This window comes from Protopterus annectens, chromosome 5.part0 (genome assembly GCF_019279795.1).
Source record: "Protopterus annectens isolate FY-2018-M chromosome 5.part0, PAN1.0, whole genome shotgun sequence".
NCBI classification, from domain to species: domain Eukaryota; kingdom Metazoa; phylum Chordata; order Ceratodontiformes; family Protopteridae; genus Protopterus; species Protopterus annectens.
Genome location: NC_056735.1, coordinates 1527320859 through 1527333688, shown reverse-complemented (window position 1 = coordinate 1527333688; position 12830 = coordinate 1527320859).

Below are 12830 nucleotides of genomic sequence, written 5' to 3'. Positions count from 1 at the left end.
CTGTTCTGAACTGTTTGTAAGTTTCTTGGAGGCCATTGCTTGCTTGGGCTAAAGGGAAGTCTCTGTGTTCATCAGTGGCAGTGGTAAACACTGAACAGCCTGCCTGCCCCTGTGGGAGTGGTTACTGCCTAGAAACTGTAGTTTTATTGGCCATTTTGGGTCAATTCCAAACTCCTTGATCCCCCTCTCTTAAAACCCAATTGCCTCATGGTTTTGGCATCTTTTCAGACTTGTTGGCTGTTGGTGAAGCACCCACCAAGAGGAGAAAATGCTGAGAGAAGAAAGGAGCCACTTTTGAGATTTTAAGTATTTTTCTTCAGATTATTTGTTAAGATTTCTGCATTGCCGCCTACTTTTGGCATTTTCCAGCTTGCTAAACTTGATATCTGTATTAGGAACTGTATTTAGAACACATCTAGAGCCTGTTTACTGCATTTCCTGTGTTGCACTTATTTTAAAATCGTTTTTTTCTTAAAACTTGCATTTTACCTGTCTCTGGCCTAGCACTCAAGTGTGGGGTCATTTATTGCACTGTTCTAACTTGTTGCTACTTGTGTATTTGTGCTATTTTTAAACAAAACAAAAAAAATCTTGCCTTTTTCCCACTTTCTGAAATTTAAAAAAAAGTTCAGTTACAGATTTGCTGTTCTGAACTGTTTGTAAGTTTCTTGGAGGCCATTGCTTGCTTGGGCTAAAGGGAAGTCTCTGTGTTCATCAGTGGCAGTGGTAAACACTGAACAGCCTGCCTGCCCCTGTGGGAGTGGTTACTGCCTAGAAACTGTAGTTTTATTGGCCATTTTGGGTCAATTCCAAACTCCTTGATCCCCCTCTCTTAAAACCCAATTGCCTCATGGTTTTGGCATCTTTTCAGACTTGTTGGCTGTTGGTGAAGCACCCACCAAGAGGAGAAAATGCTGAGAGAAGAAAGGAGCCACTTTTGAGATTTTAAGTATTTTTCTTCAGATTATTTGTTAAGATTTCTGCATTGCTGCCTACTTTTGGCATTTTCCAGCTTGCTAAACTTGATATCTGTATTAGGAACTGTATTTAGAACACATCTAGAGCCTGTTTACTGCATTTCCTGTGTTGCACTTATTTTAAAATAATTTTTTCTTAACCTGGATTTTACCTGTCTCTGGCCTAGTACTCAAGTGTGGGGTCATTTATTGCACTGTTCAAACTTGTTGCTAGTTGTATATCTCTGCTATCTTTAAACAAAACAAAAAAAAAAAATCTTGCTTTTTCCCACTTTCTGAAATTTAAAAAAAGTTCAGTTACAGATTTGCTGTTCTGAACTGTTTGTAAGTTTCTTGGAGGCCATTGCTTGCTTGAGCTAAAGGGAAGTCTCTGTGTTCATCAGTGGCAGTGGTAAACACTGAACAGCCTGCCTGCCCCTGTGGGAGTGGTTACTGCCTAGAAACTGTAGTTTTATTGGCCATTTTGGGTCAATTCCAAACTCCTTGATCCCCTCTCTTAAAACCCGATTGCCTCATGGTTTTGGCATCTTTTCAGACTTGTTGGCTGTTGGTGAAGCACCCACCAAGAGGAGAAAATGCTGAGAGAAGAAAGGAGCCACTTTTGAGATTTTAAGTATTTTTCTTCAGATTATTTGTTAAGATTTCTGCATTGCCGCCTACTTTTTGGCATTTTCCAGCTTGCTAAACTTGATATCTGTATTAGGAACTGTATTTAGAACACATCTAGAGCCTGTTTACTGCATTTCCTGTGTTGCACTTATTTTAAAATCGTTTTTTCTTAAAACTTGCATTTTACCTGTCTCTGGCCTAGCACTCAAGTGTGGGGTCATTTATTGCACTGTTCTAACTTGTTGCTACTTGTGTATCTCTGCTATCTTTAAACAAAAAAAAAACAAAAAAATCTTGCTTTTTTCCCACTTTCTGAAATTTAAAAAAGTTCAGTTACAGATTTGCTGTTCTGAACTGTTTGTAAGTTTCTTGGAGGCCATTGCTTGCTTGGGCTAAAGGGAAGTCTCTGTGTTCATCAGTGGCAGTGGTAAACACTGAACAGCCTGCCTGCCCCTGTGGGAGTGGTTACTGCCTAGAAACTGTAGTTTTATTGGCCATTTTGGGTCAATTCCAAACTCCTTGATCCCCCTCTCTTAAAACCCAATTGCCTCATGGTTTTGGCATCTTTTCAGACTTGTTGGCTGTTGGTGAAGCACCCACCAAGAGGAGAAAATGCTGAGAGAAGAAAGGAGCCACTTTTGAGATTTTAAGTATTTTTCTTCAGATTATTTGTTAAGATTTCTGCATTGCCGCCTACTTTTGGCATTTTCCAGCTTGCTAAACTTGATATCTGTATTAGGAACTGTATTTAGAACACATCTAGAGCCTGTTTACTGCATTTCCTGTGTTGCACTTATTTTAAAATCGTTTTTTCTTAAAACTTGCATTTTACCTGTCTCTGGCCTAGCACTCAAGTGTGGGGTCATTTATTGCACTGTTCTAACTTGTTGCTACTTGTGTATCTCTGCTATCTTTAAACAAAACAAAAAAAAAATCTTGCTTTTTTCCCACTTTCTGAAATTTAAAAAAAAGTTCAGTTACAGATTTGCTGTTCTGAACTGTTTGTAAGTTTCTTGGAGGCCATTGCTTGCTTGGGCTAAAGGGAAGTCTCTGTGTTCATCAGTGGCAGTGGTAAACACTGAACAGCCTGCCTGCCCCTGTGGGAGTGGTTACTGCCTAGAAACTGTAGTTTTATTGGCCATTTTGGGTCAATTCCAAACTCCTTGATCCCCCTCTTTTAAAACCAGATTGCCTCATGGTTTTGGCATCTTTTCAGACTTGGCTGTTGGTGAAGGACCCACCAAGAGGAGAAAACGCTGAGAGAAGAAAGGAGCCACTTTTGAGATTTTAAGTATTTTTCTTCAGATTATTTGTTAAGATTTCTGCATTGCCGCCTACGTTTTGGCATTTTCCAGCTTGCTAAACTTGATATCTGTATTAGGAACTGTATTTAGAACACATCTAGAGCCTGTTTACTGCATTTCCTGTGTTGCACTTATTTTAAAATTGTTTTTTCTTAAAACTTGCATTTTACCTGTCTCTGGCCTAGTACTCAAGTGTGGGGTCATTTATTGCACTGTTCAAACTTGTTGCTAGTTGTGTATCTCTGCTATCTTTAAATAAAACAAAAAAAAATCTTGCTTTTTCCACTTTCTGAAATTTAAAAAAAGTTCAGTTACAGATTTGCTGTTCTGAACTGTTTGTAAGTTTCTTGGAGGCCATTGCTTGCTTGGGCTAAAGGGAAGTCTCTGTGTTCATCAGTGGCAGTGGTAAACACTGAACAGCCTGCCTGCCCCTGTGGGAGTGGTTACTGCCTAGAAACTGTAGTTTTATTGGCCATTTTGGGTCAATTCCAAACTCCTTGATCCCCCTCTCTTAAAACCCAATTGCCTCATGGTTTTGGCATCTTTTCAGACTTGTTGGCTGTTGGTGAAGCACCCACCAAGAGGAGAAAATGCTGAGAGAAGAAAGGAGCCACTTTTGAGATTTTAAGTATTTTTCTTCAGATTATTTGTTAAGATTTCTGCATTGCCGCCTACTTTTGGCATTTTCCAGCTTGCTAAACTTGATATCTGTATTAGGAACTGTATTTAGAACACATCTAGAGCCTGTTTACTGCATTTCCTGTGTTGCACTTATTTTAAAATCGTTTTTTCTTAAAACTTGCATTTTACCTGTCTCTGGCCTAGCACTCAAGTGTGGGGTCATTTATTGCACTGTTCTAACTTGTTGCTACTTGTGTATCTCTGCTATCTTTAAACAAAACAAAAAAAAAAAATCTTGCTTTTTCCCACTTTCTGAAATTTAAAAAAGTTCAGTTACAGATTTGCTGTTCTGAACTGTTTGTAAGTTTCTTGGAGGCCATTGCTTGCTTGGGCTAAAGGGAAGTCTCTGTGTTCATCAGTGGCAGTGGTAAACACTGAACAGCCTGCCTGCCCCTGTGGGAGTGGTTACTGCCTAGAAACTGTAGTTTTATTGGCCATTTTGGGTCAATTCCAAACTCCTTGATCCCCTCTCTTAAAACCCAATTGCCTCATGGTTTTGGCATCTTTTCAGACTTGTTGGCTGTTGGTGAAGCACCCACCAAGAGGAGAAAATGCTGAGAGAAGAAAGGAGCCACTTTTGAGATTTTAAGTATTTTTCTTCAGATTATTTGTTAAGATTTCTGCATTGCCGCCTACTTTTTGGCATTTTCCAGCTTGCTAAACTTGATATCTGTATTAGGAACTGTATTTAGAACACATCTAGAGCCTGTTTACTGCATTTCCTGTGTTGCACTTATTTTAAAATCGTTTTTTCTTAAAACTTGCATTTTACCTGTCTCTGGCCTAGCACTCAAGTGTGGGGTCATTTATTGCACTGTTCTAACTTGTTGCTACTTGTGTATCTCTGCTATCTTTAAACAAAACAAAAAAAAAATCTTGCTTTTTTCCCACTTTCTGAAATTTAAAAAAGTTCAGTTACAGATTTGCTGTTCTGAACTGTTTGTAAGTTTCTTGGAGGCCATTGCTTGCTTGGGCTAAAGGGAAGTCTCTGTGTTCATCAGTGGCAGTGGTAAACACTGAACAGCCTGCCTGCCCCTGTGGGAGTGGTTACTGCCTAGAAACTGTAGTTTTATTGGCCATTTTGGGTCAATTCCAAACTCCTTGATCCCCCTCTCTTAAAACCCGATTGCCTCATGGTTTTGGCATCTTTTCAGACTTGTTGGCTGTTGGTGAAGCACCCACCAAGAGGAGAAAATGCTGAGAGAAGAAAGGAGCCACTTTTGAGATTTTAAGTATTTTTCTTCAGATTATTTGTTAAGATTTCTGCATTGCCGCCTACTTTTTGGCATTTTCCAGCTTGCTAAACTTGATATCTGTATTAGGAACTGTATTTAGAACACATCTAGAGCCTGTTTACTGCATTTCCTGTGTTGCACTTATTTTAAAATCGTTTTTTCTTAAAACTTGCATTTTACCTGTCTCTGGCCTAGCACTCAAGTGTGGGGTCATTTATTGCACTGTTCTAACTTGTTGCTACTTGTGTATCTCTGCTATCTTTAAACAAAACAAAAAAAAAATCTTGCTTTTTCCCACTTTCTGAAATTTAAAAAAGTTCAGTTACAGATTTGCTGTTCTGAACTGTTTGTAAGTTTCTTGGAGGCCATTGCTTGCTTGGGCTAAAGGGAAGTCTCTGTGTTCATCAGTGGCAGTGGTAAACACTGAACAGCCTGCCTGCCCCTGTGGGAGTGGTTACTGCCTAGAAACTGTAGTTTTATTGGCCATTTTGGGTCAATTCCAAACTCCTTGATCCCCCTCTCTTAAAACCCAATTGCCTCATGGTTTTGGCATCTTTTCAGACTTGTTGGCTGTTGGTGAAGCACCCACCAAGAGGAGAAAATGCTGAGAGAAGAAAGGAGCCACTTTTGAGATTTTAAGTTTTTTTCTTCAGATTATTTGTTAAGATTTCTACATTGCTGCCTACTTTTGGCATTTTTCAGCTTGCTAAGCTTGATATCTGTATTAGGAACTGTATTTAGAACACATCTAGAGCCTGTTTACTGCATTTCCTGTGTTGCACTTATTTTAAAATCATTTTTTTCTTAAAACTTGCATTTTATCTGTCTCTGGCCTAGCACTCAAGTGTGGGGTCCTTTATTGCACTGTTCTAACTTGGTGCTACTTGTGTATCTCTGCTATCTTTAAACAAAACAAAAAAATCTTGCTTTTTTCCCTCTTTCTGAAATTTAAAAAAGTTCAGTTACAGATTTGCTGTTCTGAACTGTTTGTAAGTTTCTTGGAGGCCATTGCTTGCTTGGGCTAAAGGGAAGTCTCTGTGTTCATCAGTGGCAGTGGTAAACACTGAACAGCCTGCCTGCCCCTGTGGGAGTGGTTACTGCCTAGAAACTGTAGTTTTATTGGCCATTTTGGGTCAATTCCAAACTCCTTGATCCCCTCTCTTAAAACCCGATTGCCTCATGGTTTTGGCATCTTTTCAGACTTGTTGGCTGTTGGTGAAGCACCCACCAAGAGGAGAAAATGCTGAGAGAAGAAAGGAGCCACTTTTGAGATTTTAAGTATTTTTCTTCAGATTATTTGTTAAGATTTCTGCATTGCCGCCTACTTTTGGCATTTTCCAGCTTGCTAAACTTGATATCTGTATTAGGAACTGTATTTAGAACACATCTAGAGCCTGTTTACTGCATTTCCTGTGTTGCACTTATTTTAAAATCGTTTTTTCTTAAAACTTGCATTTTACCTGTCTCTGGCCTAGCACTCAAGTGTGGGGTCATTTATTGCACTGTTCTAACTTGTTGCTACTTGTGTATCTCTGCTATCTTTAAACAAAACAAAAAAAAAAAAAATCTTGCTTTTTCCCACTTTCTGAAATTTAAAAAAGTTCAGTTACAGATTTGCTGTTCTGAACTGTTTGTAAGTTTCTTGGAGGCCATTGCTTGCTTGGGCTAAAGGGAAGTCTCTGTGTTCATCAGTGGCAGTGGTAAACACTGAACAGCCTGCCTGCCCCTGTGGGAGTGGTTACTGCCTAGAAACTGTAGTTTTATTGGCCATTTTGGGTCAATTCCAAACTCCTTGATCCCCCTCTCTTAAAACCCAATTGCCTCATGGTTTTGGCATCTTTTCAGACTTGTTGGCTGTTGGTGAAGCACCCACCAAGAGGAGAAAATGCTGAGAGAAGAAAGGAGCCACTTTTGAGATTTGAAGTATTTTTCTTCAGATTATTTGTTAAGATTTCTGCATTGCCGCCTATTTTTGGCATTTTCCAGCTTGCTAAACTTGATATCTGTATTAGGAACTGTATTTAGAACACATCTAGAGCCTGTTTACTGCATTTCCTGTGTTGCACTTATTTTAAAATCGTTTTTTCTTAAAACTTGCATTTTACCTGTCTCTGGCCTAGCACTCAAGTGTGGGGTCATTTATTGCATTGTTCGAACTTGTTGCTACTTGTGTATCTCTGCTATCTTTAAACAAAACAAAAAAAATTTAGCTTTTTTCCCCACTTTCTGAAATTTAAAAAAAGTTCAGTTACAGATTTGCTGTTCTGAACTGTTTGTAAGTTTCTTGGAGGCCATTGCTTGCTTGGGCTAAAGGGAAGTCTCTGTGTTCATCAGTGGCAGTGGTAAACACTGAACAGCCTGCCTGCCCCTGTGGGAGTGGTTACTGCCTAGAAACTGTAGTTTTATTGGCCATTTTGGGTCAATTCCAAACTCCTTGATCCCCTCTCTTAAAACCCAATTGCCTCATGGTTTTGGCATCTTTTCAGACTTGTTGGCTGTTGGTGAAGCACCCACCAAGAGGAGAAAATGCTGAGAGAAGAAAGGAGCCACTTTTGAGATTTTAAGTATTTTTCTTCAGATTATTTGTTAAGATTTCTGCATTGCCGCCTACTTTTTGGCATTTTCCAGCTTGCTAAACTTGATATCTGTATTAGGAACTGTATTTAGAACACATCTAGAGCCTGTTTACTGCATTTCCTGTGTTGCACTTATTTTAAAATCGTTTTTTTCTTAAAACTTGCATTTTACCTGTCTCTGGCCTAGCACTCAAGTGTGGGGTCATTTATTGCACTGTTCTAACTTGTTGCTACTTGTGTATCTCTGCTATCTTTAAACAAAAAAAAAAAAAAATCTTGCTTTTTTCCCACTTTCTGAAATTTAAAAAAAGTTCAGTTACAGATTTGCTGTTCTGAACTGTTTGTAAGTTTCTTGGAGGCCATTGCTTGCTTGGGCTAAAGGGAAGTCTCTGTGTTCATCAGTGGCAGTGGTAAACACTGAACAGCCTGCCTGCCCCTGTGGGAGTGGTTACTGCCTAGAAACTGTAGTTTTATTGGCCATTTTGGGTCAATTCCAAACTCCTTGATCCCGCCTCTTAAAACCCAATTGCCTCATAGTTTTGGCATCTTTTCAGACTTGTTGGCTGTTGGTGAAGCACCCACCAAGAGGAGAAAATGCTGAGAGAAGAAAGGAGCCACTTTTGAGATTTTAAGTATTTTTCTTCAGATTATTTGTTAAGATTTCTGCATTGCCGCCTACTTTTTGGCATTTTCCAGCTTGCTAAACTTGATATCTGTATTAGGAACTGTATTTAGAACACATCTAGAGCCTGTTTACTGCATTTCCTGTGTTGCACTTATTTTAAAATCGTTTTTTTCTTAAAACTTGCATTTTACCTGTCTCTGGCCTAGCACTCAAGTGTGGGGTCATTTATTGCACTGTTCTAACTTGTTGCTACTTGTGTATCTCTGCTATCTTTAAACAAAAAAAAAAACAAAAAAATCTTGCTTTTTCCCACTTTCTGAAATTTAAAAAAAAGTTCAGTTACAGATTTGCTGTTCTGAACTGTTTGTAAGTTTCTTGGAGGCCATTGCTTGCTTGGGCTAAAGGGAAGTCTCTGTGTTCATCAGTGGCAGTGGTAAACACTGAACAGCCTGCCTGCCCCTGTGGGAGTGGTTACTGCCTAGAAACTGTAGTTTTATTGGCCATTTTGGGTCAATTCCAAACTCCTTGATCCCCCTCTCTTAAAACCCAATTGCCTCATGGTTTTGGCATCTTTTCAGACTTGTTGGCTGTTGGTGAAGCACCCACCAAGAGGAGAAAATGCTGAGAGAAGAAAGGAGCCACTTTTGAGATTTTAAGTATTTTTCTTCAGATTATTTGTTAAGATTTCTGCATTGCCGCCTACTTTTGGCATTTTCCAGCTTGCTAAACTTGATATCTGTATTAGGAACTGTATTTAGAACACATCTAGAGCCTGTTTACTGCATTTCCTGTGTTGCACTTATTTTAAAATCGTTTTTTCTTAAAACTTGCATTTTACCTGTCTCTGGCCTAGCACTCAAGTGTGGGGTCATTTATTGCACTGTTCTAACTTGTTGCTACTTGTGTATCTCTGCTATCTTTAAACAAAACAAAAAAAAAATCTTGCTTTTTCCCACTTTCTGAAATTTAAAAAAGTTCAGTTACAGATTTGCTGTTCTGAACTGTTTGTAAGTTTCTTGGAGGCCATTGCTTGCTTGGGCTAAAGGGAAGTCTCTGTGTTCATCAGTGGCAGTGGTAAACACTGAACAGCCTGCCTGCCCCTGTGGGAGTGGTTACTGCCTAGAAACTGTAGTTTTATTGGCCATTTTGGGTCAATTCCAAACTCCTTGATCCCCTCTCTTAAAACCCAATTGCCTCATGGTTTTGGCATCTTTTCAGACTTGTTGGCTGTTGGTGAAGCACCCACCAAGAGGAGAAAATGCTGAGAGAAGAAAGGAGCCACTTTTGAGATTTTAAGTATTTTTCTTCAGATTATTTGTTAAGATTTCTGCATTGCCGCCTACTTTTTGGCATTTTCCAGCTTGCTAAACTTGATATCTGTATTAGGAACTGTATTTAGAACACATCTAGAGCCTGTTTACTGCATTTCCTGTGTTGCACTTATTTTAAAATCGTTTTTTCTTAAAACTTGCATTTTACCTGTCTCTGGCCTAGCACTCAAGTGTGGGGTCATTTATTGCACTGTTCTAACTTGTTGCTACTTGTGTATCTCTGCTATCTTTAAACAAAACAAAAAAAAAAAATCTTGCTTTTTTCCCACTTTCTGAAATTTAAAAAAGTTCAGTTACAGATTTGCTGTTCTGAACTGTTTGTAAGTTTCTTGGAGGCCATTGCTTGCTTGGGCTAAAGGGAAGTCTCTGTGTTCATCAGTGGCAGTGGTAAACACTGAACAGCCTGCCTGCCCCTGTGGGAGTGGTTACTGCCTAGAAACTGTAGTTTTATTGGCCATTTTGGGTCAATTCCAAACTCCTTGATCCCCCTCTCTTAAAACCCAATTGCCTCATGGTTTTGGCATCTTTTCAGACTTGTTGGCTGTTGGTGAAGCACCCACCAAGAGGAGAAAATGCTGAGAGAAGAAAGGAGCCACTTTTGAGATTTTAAGTATTTTTCTTCAGATTATTTGTTAAGATTTCTGCATTGCCGCCTACTTTTTGGCATTTTCCAGCTTGCTAAACTTGATATCTGTATTAGGAACTGTATTTAGAACACATCTAGAGCCTGTTTACTGCATTTCCTGTGTTGCACTTATTTTAAAATCGTTTTTTCTTAAAACTTGCATTTTACCTGTCTCTGGCCTAGCACTCAAGTGTGGGGTCATTTATTGCACTGTTCTAACTTGTTGCTACTTGTGTATCTCTGCTATCTTTAAACAAAACAAAAAAAAAAAAAATCTTGCTTTTTTCCCACTTTCTGAAATTTAAAAAGTTCAGTTACAGATTTGCTGTTCTGAACTGTTTGTAAGTTTCTTGGAGGCCATTGCTTGCTTGGGCTAAAGGGAAGTCTCTGTGTTCATCAGTGGCAGTGGTAAACACTGAACAGCCTGCCTGCCCCTGTGGGAGTGGTTACTGCCTAGAAACTGTAGTTTTATTGGCCATTTTGGGTCAATTCCAAACTCCTTGATCCCCCTCTCTTAAAACCCGATTGCCTCATGGTTTTGGCATCTTTTCAGACTTGTTGGCTGTTGGTGAAGCACCCACCAAGAGGAGAAAATGCTGAGAGAAGAAAGGAGCCACTTTTGAGATTTTAAGTATTTTTCTTCAGATTATTTGTTAAGATTTCTGCATTGCCGCCTACTTTTTGGCATTTTCCAGCTTGCTAAACTTGATATCTGTATTAGGAACTGTATTTAGAACACATCTAGAGCCTGTTTACTGCATTTCCTGTGTTGCACTTATTTTAAAATCGTTTTTTCTTAAAACTTGCATTTTACCTGTCTCTGGCCTAGCACTCAAGTGTGGGGTCATTTATTGCACTGTTCTAACTTGTTGCTACTTGTGTATCTCTGCTATCTTTAAACAAAACAAAAAAAAAAAAATCTTGCTTTTTCCCACTTTCTGAAATTTAAAAAAAAGTTCAGTTACAGATTTGCTGTTCTGAACTGTATGTAAGTTTCTTGGAGGCCATTGCTTGCTTGGGCTAAAGGGAAGTCTCTGTGTTCATCAGTGGCAGTGGTAAACACTGAACAGCCTGCCTGCCCCTGTGGGAGTGGTTACTGCCTAGAAACTGTAGTTTTATTGGCCATTGTGGGTCAATTCCAAACTCCTTGATCCCCCTCTCTTAAAACCAATTGCCTCATGGTTTTGGCATCTTTTCAGACTTGGCTGTTGGTGAAGCACCTACCAAGAAGAGAAATCGCTGAGAGAAGAAAGGAGCCACTTTTGAAATTTTAAGTATTTTTCTTCAGATTATTTGTTAAGATTTCTGCATTCCCGCCTACTTTTTGGCATTTTCCAGCTTGCTAAACTTGATATCTGTATTAGAAAGTGTATTTAGAACACATCTAGAGCTTGTTTACTGCATTTCCTGTGTTGCACTTATTTTAAAATCGTTTTTTTCTTAAAACTTGCATTTTACCTGTCTCTGGCCTAGCACTCAAATGTGGGGTCATTTATTGCACTGTTCTAACTTGTTGCTACTTGTGTATCTCTGCTATCTTTAAACAAAACAAAAAAAAATCTTGCTTTTTCCCACTTTCTGAAATTTAAAAAAGTTCAGTTACAGATTTGCTGTTCTGAACTGTTTGTAAGTTTCTTGGAGGCCATTGCTTGCTTGGGCTAAAGGGAAGTCTCTGTGTTCATCAGTGGCAGTGGTAAACACTGAACAGCCTGCCTGCCCCTGTGGGAGTGGTTACTGCCTAGAAACTGTAGTTTTATTGGCCATTTTGGGTCAATTCCAAACTCCTTGATCCCCCTCTCTTAAAACCCAATTGCCTCATGGTTTTGGCATCTTTTCAGACTTGTTGGCTGTTGGTGAAGCACCCACCAAGAGGAGAAAATGCTGAGAGAAGAAAGGAGCCACTTTTGAGATTTTAAGTATTTTTCTTCAGATTATTTGTTAAGATTTCTGCATTGCCGCCTACTTTTTGGCATTTTCCAGCTTGCTAAACTTGATATCTGTATTAGGAACTGTATTTAGAACACATCTAGAGCCTGTTTACTGCATTTCCTGTGTTGCACTTATTTTAAAATCGTTTTTTCTTAAAACTTGCATTTTACCTGTCTCTGGCCTAGCACTCAAGTGTGGGGTCATTTATTGCACTGTTCTAACTTGTTGCTACTTGTGTATCTCTGCTATCTTTAAACAAAACAAAAAAAAAAAATCTTGCTTTTTCCCACTTTCTGAAATTTAAAAAAAGTTCAGTTACAGATTTGCTGTTCTGAACTGTTTGTAAGTTTCTTGGAGGCCATTGCTTGCTTGGGCTAAAGGGAAGTCTCTGTGTTCATCAGTGGCAGTGGTAAACACTGAACAGCCTGCCTGCCCCTGTGGGAGTGGTTACTGCCTAGAAACTGTAGTTTTATTGGCCATTTTGGGTCAATTCCAAACTCCTTGATCCCCCTCTCTTAAAACCCAATTGCCTCATGGTTTTGGCATCTTTTCAGACTTGTTGGCTGTTGGTGAAGCACCCACCAAGAGGAGAAAATGCTGAGAGAAGAAAGGAGCCACTTTTGAGATTTTAAGTATTTTTCTTCAGATTATTTGTTAAGATTTCTGCATTGCCGCCTACTTTTGGCATTTTCCAGCTTGCTAAACTTGATATCTGTATTAGGAACTGTATTTAGAACACATCTAGAGCCTGTTTACTGCATTTCCTGTGTTGCACTTATTTTAAAATCGTTTTTTCTTAAAACTTGCATTTTACCTGTCTCTGGCCTAGCACTCAAGTGTGGGGTCATTTATTGCACTGTTCTAACTTGTTGCTACTTGTGTATCTCTGCTATCTTTAAACAAAACAAAAAAAAAAATCTTGCTTTTTCCCACTTTCT